Below are 9,369 nucleotides of genomic sequence, written 5' to 3'. Positions count from 1 at the left end.
ATTGAATGTGTCTATCAAGTGGATTGTGAACTAGTGTAAATCTTGTGTGTTGATATTCTCTTTCCTTACTCTCTTTACCTTGAGTACACTATTTTTTATAAGAGTTTAAAACAAACACTACTTGACATAAATAATTTGATAAGACTAAGATAAGAGATTTTTTTTTTCGAAAACACAATTAAAACTCTCATTTCTTGTATTTTTTATCGCGTTCAGTGGCGTTTTATTTACTCACAACTATAAGATATTTTCCCTCACACTGTTAAGTGTTTAGGCTAGAGACAACACATTCATGTCAATTGAAAGTGGTGAAAACACAAGAAAGATAGTGGTTAAAAATTTTAAATAAAGATGCAAGTAATGGAAATAAACAAACACAAATATTTACTATAGCTCACTACTGATTTGATAGTTACGTCTAATCTCAACAATCTTAAAGGATTTTCCACTAAATCATGTGATTTAGATTTATAGACATTTGAAGTATACTTCTATCAACATTCAGTATACTCAAATCATCTCATGTCCAAATTAATAAAAAAAATAGTCTCTAGTGGAACATAATACAAACTTTCAAATTAAATTTGAAGTAACAAATCTTTGTTTTCTATAGAGTGGATACAATGATTAAGTTCAAAATAGAGTGAAGAAAAAAATTTCTAACTAAGAAACTATATTTCCATTTTAGTTTACTAACACTCATATTGTTTATGGTTCTCGATTGATTTTCACATTTTTAGATATTTGATGTGATTGAAACTCTTGCAATTGCTTTGAGTTTAGTATATTTGTTATATCAAAAACTAGTTTGCGATCTGTTGTTTCTTTTTAAAGTGATAAAAAACACAAGAAATATGTGAACTGTGTTCTCTTTAAAATTCTTTTTTCAAATATTTACTTTAATAAAATAGTTTGTTTCATATTAGTGAGAAATTTGATGGAAACCATTTACAGAAAAGAATAAAGAATAAATAAAGATAAAGAGATGAGGAAAATAAAAACACCACAATCTCTTGAAGTAAAAACTTTTTTGATATGTGTTTTAATGACACCAAACCTTATGAGAATCACAATATCATCAGAAGATTACATAAATAGCATCATAAGCTTCATGAAGATATTGAAAGTTGACTACCATTTGAACCATAAGAGTTTTAATTGAAAGGATGAGAAATTCACCATACCTTTTAAGATAATGCCAAATTGACGAGCCATCAACAAGAATGCAAGAATAGTTGCACATGCATAATTGAACATCGATGGAACGTGCAACAAAGGATGTAAATATGATTATCCTCAAGCGAAGGATGATCATAGTAATATGTTGCATCTCAATCACACACAATATCTCTTGGAAGAAGTCAAGAAAAAATGTGGATTAAGATGTGTCTATATGAAAATTAGAGGATGAAGTATCCAGATCTAAGGATAGATTTGAGGATGAATATTTTTCACAATCTCATATCCGAGGATAAACTAGAGAATGAACATTCATCACTATATTAGATATGAGGATTAATATTCTTCATAATCTTAGATCCACTGATTAATATCAACGTCTTCATCTCACAATTATTAAAAAAGTAATAGTCATAAAAGTAGACAAGTTGTTCACAGTATTCAAGATTTACCAAAAGTAAAAGAAGAAGTGACAACACATCAGTTACGAACTCCTATGTGGAAGATAAGAATGTTCATCATTGCACTCAACATAATCTAAGGATGGACTCTCGAAAAAATCATCCTCTCTTATATTAAAAGGAGCTCTTATATGAACAATACAAAAACACTATGTTAGCATAGTTCAAATTTGTACAAAAACCTTTGAAATAAGACAAGCATATTAGTCATGATTTCCAAGGTGTTGGAAACAAGAAAGAATTTTCTTATTCATAATAGATCAAAAGGATAATAAGAATGCATGATACAAATAATATTATAGAAGGTTACCTAACAAGTGCAAAAGGTGTCAACATGTTTACATCAAATTCCAACAGTCACATATTGGAAAGAAAGACATACAATCAAATCTCAAAGACTTACACATATCTAAGGATGGTCATACATGAAGATCCTTAAATTTAATTACATTATAGGATGAGTACAATCTAAAGATGAGGAAAGATGCAGAGGATAAGCAATACAAAACTGAGGATGAAATTTGTTCATTAATCATCCTCGCACATGGTAAAAATAAGTGAAAGTACAAAGGTACAAAAGATGGTGTTCTTCACTTGTAAGATAAGCCACTTTAAATTGACGGGAAAAGGAAAAGCAAAAAGCATCAGTCACATTAGGAAGAATGAAAGCTTCATCCTCGTACTAACCAAATCCGAGGATGGACCACCGCAGTCAACCTCTCGACATACTTAACACGGGGATAAAGACTAAATGACAGTTTTGCAAATAAAGACAAGTATAAGGAAACTTAGCATAGTCTCCAACAACTATATTTTTCTAACTCATATGTTTGAAGATTGAAAAGCAACTATAGAAGTATTAATCTTCAAACACTAAGAGAATCATCTACAAGAAAATATCCAAGTTATTCAAGTTTATCATCATTATCTTCATTCTACACCCAATTTCAAACTTAAACAGACACGATGATCATTTTTATTGAGTTTTTATATGCCACTTCACGCCACTATCTTATCTTAGAAAATTGTAATTTGATCCCAAACAATCACACATTACTACTTGTATATCTTCAAGTTGATATAAACTTGAGTTATTGTGTAAGCTTGGTGATGGTAGTAAAAATACAATGTCGTAAGTCTGATGAAACTAAGAAAATACATAGTTGAATAGGTGCTGATCAGAGGACGAGTATCTGAGCACTAATGAAAATCTCACAAAGCTGTGAGGACTGGAGTAGCCTAAATTAGGTGAACCAATATAAATTATGTATGTGAATCTTCTTAAGTTCTACTCTCTTTATAGTTGTTTCATTATCACCTTTAGCATCTTTATCACACATATTTCAAACTCATATTATTCTTCAGTAGATCATCCTCAATAAGAGGAGGATTAATTTTCATCTAACCATCCTCAATCTAAAAACAACTTGAGAGTATAATACTAAAGCGTAAACTAAATTTTAAAAATGATCATAATTCAACCCTCATTTCGTGACATTCACTTTTACTTCACATTCCACGAGTTCCTACTGACCTGCATCAGTTGGTACACTAAAATTAACTCAAAATTAATAGTTATAGCAGTTAAAACATTAAACCGTTTTGAATGATCCATTTAGAATTTAGCATTCATAATACTATTTGCCAAAGTATAACTCATTGTGACTATTCCTAGCATGTAAAAGATCATAGTTAGGATGTTATCTGGCCTTCAGAACTTGAGCCACCGCTTGAATGTTAAAAAGTTTAAAACGGACAAATGAATTCAAACTTCTTTTTCTTTTATTTTCTAGTATATTACGATGATACGATGACAATTGATCATGGGATTTAGTGTTTATGTTGTAACACCCCAAATTTTATAATAAACTATTTTATTAATTAAGATTTTAAATTATTAATTTGATGTTAAAATTATTTTAGAATATATGTTGATAAATTTTATGATAAATTTTTGTTAGGCTAAATAGCACATGTGGTCCCTTAACTTAATTTCAGTTAACGTTTTAGTCTTTTATCTTCTTTTTTTTTCTTTCCAATTTGGTCTTTATTTTAATTTCAAGTGACAATTCGATCTTTTATGTTTTAAAATGTCAACAACGTTATATTTTTTTTACAAAAATTCAAAAAGTCCATCAAAAATTTCAAACAAAACCCATAAAATTAATTATGTTCTTTAGTATAATACAAATTTAATCAAATTCGTAACTCAAATCTTCAAATAAAATCATATTTTCATTCTTTATTTGATGTTGTTAGAGATGAAAATATGAGTTTATTTAAAGATTTAAATTATGAATTTGATGAAATTGCATTATATTGAGGATGATAATTAATTTTAGGGGTTTTGTTTGAAATTTTTTATGAATTTTTTGGATTTTTGCAAAAAATAAGGATAACATTATTGACATTTTAAAACATAAAAGATTAAATTGTCACTTAAAATTAAAATAAAGAACCAAATCGGGAAGAAAAAAAAAAGATACACGACTAAAACGTTAACTGAAATTAAATTAAGGGACCACGAGTGCTATTTAGTCTTTTTGTTATATGGGTGATTTTTATGACATACTAGTTTTATAGATATTTGACTAAATGAGCAATATAATTAAAAAATATTAAATTTTATTGTTTTATATATTTTTCTACAAAAAATAGTATTTTAGTGTAATATTTTAAAGACTAAATAGCATCTCCAGTCTTTTAACTTAAATTCAGTTAACGTTTTAGTCATTTATCATTTTTTTCTTCCTAATTTGGTCATTTATTTTAATTTTCAGTGACAATTTGGTCTTTTATGTTTTAAAATGTCAAAAATATTATCCTTTTTTTTACAAAAATTCAAAAAAAATCGTCAAAATTTTCAAACAAAACCCATAAAATTAATAATCATCTTCAATATAATGCAAATTTCATCAAATGCATAACTGAAATATTCAAATTAACTCATATTTTCATCTCCAACAACATCAAATTCATCAAATAAAGAATGAAAATATGAGTTTATTTAAAAATTGAAGTTATGAATTTGATGAAATTTGCATTATATTGAAGATGGTTATCAATTTTATAGGTTTTGTTTTAAAATTTTGATGAATTTTTGTAAAAAAAAAAGGATAACATTGTAGACATTTTAAAACATTAAAAAAATTAAATTTTCACTTAAAATTAAAATAAATGACCAAATCGAGGAAAAAAAGAAGTTAAAGGACTAAAATGTTAACTGAAATTAAGTTATAAGACTACGGGTGTTATTTAGCCTATTTTAAATAATAAGATTTCAAGCGGTTTTACGTGTATATCCATGTAAGTAATTAATGTGATATTTTTTTTGTGCGTTTGACTGATATTAAGTGTACATATAATTATATTTTAATTATTTATAATTATTTCATATTTTTAGTTATTTATTTTGTAAATAATTATCTTGAGATATTAGTAATATTGTGATTGTTTTCCTTCATTTTTATATACTTTCTATGGCATGGTGGTTTTATACATAACTATTGTGATTTAGAAATTAATATAAATTATTGATGTTATATTTATTTATTTAATGATTTTGACGATTCAATAAAGATGATAATATTTTTGCGTGATTATTTGAATCATATTATAGTAATAATTATAATTATTATTTTGAATATGACAGTTTTGGTTATTAATGTACTTTTAAAGATTATTTATTTTACTGTCTAAAATATTAGTTTCGAAATATTAACAATTTTTTATTAACGAAATTGTGTTTAAAAAAAGTGTCGTAAAAAATTAGTTTTGCTAATTGTTGGTTTTATATATTTTTTAAAATAAAATAAAAAAAAAGCAATAAACGTATTTTAAATGTTAGACCCATATATAAGAGTAAAATTTTATTAAATCATAAATTAAAATAAAAAAATGAGAAAGAGAAGGCAACGAAATACAAGCACGGATAAAAACATAAGTTCACGGTGGCCGCCACCCTTGGAGATAAAATTGATACCGATCATTGATATTTGTCTCATAAAACTTTCTTCGTTTTTATCGAAACTACAACATGTTATTTCTTCAATTGATTCAGTTAATTTAATCCACTTTTTTCAGTTTTTTAACCATTCTAATTTATTTATAAAATACTCAACTTCTCCTTTTATGAAATTCGTTATTTTGCACCATTTTTCTTCACCGTATGTCCGATTTTACTGAATCCAACACCAAAACGTCGACCATGTGAACAATAACTATATTTTCCACTGATTATTTTACGATTTAGGGTATGTTTTGTTGACTCAATTTCTAAATTTATTCTTTTAGAGTGTATTCACATAATTTATTTTTGATGTTTACCCATAAACTGTCGAGTTAGATCGATTGAAGGACAAGGAGTCAAATAACAAAAGTATAATATATTGTGAGATGAACGGGAAAATCATATTTCTCAACGATTCATCTCAAGCTCGCTATGTACGGCTGTAGCCATTTGAGGGATAAATTAGTTAATGGGCAAATATGGAATTTGTGAGGTTAAAATGTGGAATAGAAACATTTATACGGTGTTTAAAATGTGATATTGAATGATGAATGAATTTGGTGCATATGTTTCATTAGTCGAGTTTATTTGAGGTGATAATAAAATATAGATGCATTGTATAATATAACTTTATGTGATGAGAATAATGTATGATTTATGATAACGATGTTATAAATTTGTGATAAATTTTTGTGATGATGATGATTTATGATTGATGATAGTGATGTTATAAATTTTTGATAAGTTTATATGATGATGATGATGTATGATTAATGATAGTGGTGTTATAAATTTGTGATGATAACTTTGAAGTAACCCCATAATTGATGAAATGACGATGATTCCAACTTGTGCTAAAGATAATGCTCTTAATGGAGTAGTCTAGACCAACGAGGGAAGAAAATAGAAGTTGATAATTTTTTAGGTAGAGATTATTTTGTCATCACGTGGGTAGAGCCCGATAAACCTAGTGATTTTGGAAAAGTAGAACTGAATGAGTCTGATCATGGTGATCTATTGTTGAGCCTTAAGGTAAGATTATTAGACCTTGGAGTTATTCGGGTAGGAAATTCCTATGTGACTTGGAGGTAGCTCTCCAAATGTCGAGAGCTATTGTGCAACACATATTGACCTTGATTGTCGCATATACGCATCTCAGGTTGAGGTGAGGGGATCTATGAGAGCATGGTCAATTTGAATTGTCCGTCCACTCGAGTGGTGGCATAATATCAAGCCTCATAGCCAAGTAATTCAGAGTTAGAATGATACTAAATTATGATGTAGAGTCTAAGCTCATGCATAACATCACATTTTCTTCTGATTGTTTTGTTGCGATGAATATGTATCGTGTGCGATAATAATTTATCTTAGACGATCTCATGTTATAGTGAAATGTATTGATTTTCCTTGAGTGATTTTGACTTTATAATGTGATATTTTATCTTGAATAATGTTTGTATAATGATACAGTTTATTTATGATTAATTGTGTATTTTTCTTACTTATATTATACTATCAACGTGATTGACTAGGCTCTGCGTCTGCGAAATCGTAGTTATTATAGATTAGTGAGTCTTGAAGTTCAAGTTTTGAAGAAACCCCATTCTGATAGGTGATACCGAAAATTAAAGTCATAATTGTATTTTATTTATTTAATTAGATACGACTTTTTGTGTGAAAATCATATAAGTACAAATAAATTTTTGAAATTAAATTAAAAAATTATAATTAAATCAAGTTCGTTGAGATTGTACTATTTAAATTGGGAAATAAAGTTTGAAATATATAATTTGAAGAACAGGATATCATAAATTAATTATAAATTATTATTTTTTTAAATAAATTTTCTTTATCTACTGGTTTTTTTAATAAAAATCTACTAAATTATTATATATATTACTTTAGAATTTATGATTGTGATGATAAATAATTACAGGTGATGATGCGATCGATTATTATGTGCTAATAATACTAATAAGTAGCAGTATACGTCTTAGCGCCTATTACGTATGTTTTGTTTACATTATGGTCTGAATTTGAAATTTCACTCATACAAACAACCTAAGTATGTCGAGATAATTGACACTTCTTGAAGTTCTCACGATATGAAGTTATGATTTTGAAGATTCAGAGTCTTTAAGTTATAATTTATATTAGACTTTAACCATATAATTTTGGAGATCTAGATGATTTGTAAAAACAATTTATTATAGATTTAAAGTTTTATCAAATAATATCTTCTATAACAATTATAATATTTTGAAAGCATTCTATTAAGTTTTAATTTCTACAATTTTTTTATTTATTTTTGACGTCATATTGTGTCACACAAGTGAATACTTTTGAGCTTAATTTGGAGATTTTTAATATTATTAGAAAATGTTTCCAAATTTCAGAGTCCCCCCTTGGGAGAGATAATCAAGAAAAAGGTTCAAACCTTGCAGTTCACACTAGAACAATTGGTAAAGCCACCACCATTATGTAGAAAATAACGTTTAATAACATTTTTTATCACACTTTTTTTTTTTAAATACTTCCTTTGATTTATTAAATTTTATATGTATTCTATTAAATTTATATACGACCCACATTGTTTAATAAAGTTTATGTAAATTTTAACCAATCAAATAAAATGTGTATTAAAGAATATATTGATAACACTCTTCTTATGTAGAACCATCGTATCTTTATAACAAAACAAAATCACTATGCACAATTAATGATCAAGAATGAAAAATTAAGGAATCTTTCATACATAAAATTAGAATCAGTCTGAAAGTAAGACAACTAAAGCAACAGCTTTAGACATCCATGAAAAATAAATATTTTATCAAAATGATTCAAAAAAAATTTACTTAATAAAAAAAGTTATCACATATTAATATTTTTATAATTAAATATATAAATTTTTTCTAAATTTAATATTGTCTCAATAATATTAAATCAATTAAAAAAAATATTACATAATATTAATTTAATAATTTCATGTTAAAATTTAAAAAATTCAATTTAAATCTTATATTAAAATTCGATTTCACATGTGTTGGATTGGTCGGCTTAAAATCAATCCACATAATTTATTTATTCTTTAGCATTCTTAAAATCAATCCACATAGGTTTTTCAGAGTCATAATCCATTTTTAATTTTATAAGGAATCTTTTGTGAGGATATTTATAAATGTTAGCTTCAAGAACATTACTTATACTGGCTCCAATCTTCATCTTCATTTTTTTTAGATAAACAGTGTGGAAGAATGCCCCACAAGTTGGATCCATAATGAAATAAATTGGAAATCATTATCCGTTTGTGTTTGTTGTGCGGCTTGAATAGATTTTCAGACATAAAATCATATGTGATTTGGTTTAATTTGAATGAGACGTTTAAAAATAACTTATCAAATTCTATTTTATTATAAATAATTTAATTTAGATCCATTTTTGGATGTTTAAATCAGACTTAGAAAAAAAATTATATTAATAGCAGTATTTTAAAAACACGATAAAATAGTATGTTTGATGTAATATATAACATATAATATACTAAATTTTAGTATTACAGAATAACAATGATTGATGATGTTCTAAATATATTATAGAAAAAAAAAGATTAAATTAGACTAATAAATTATTATTAAGAAAATAATTAAAACCTAACAAATGATATATATATATATATATATATATATATATATATATATATATATATATATATATTATATG

Source organism: Cicer arietinum, chromosome 5 (genome assembly GCF_000331145.2).
Source record: "Cicer arietinum cultivar CDC Frontier isolate Library 1 chromosome 5, Cicar.CDCFrontier_v2.0, whole genome shotgun sequence".
NCBI lineage: Eukaryota > Viridiplantae > Streptophyta > Magnoliopsida > Fabales > Fabaceae > Cicer > Cicer arietinum.
Note: the sequence above shows the minus strand (reverse complement) of the source record.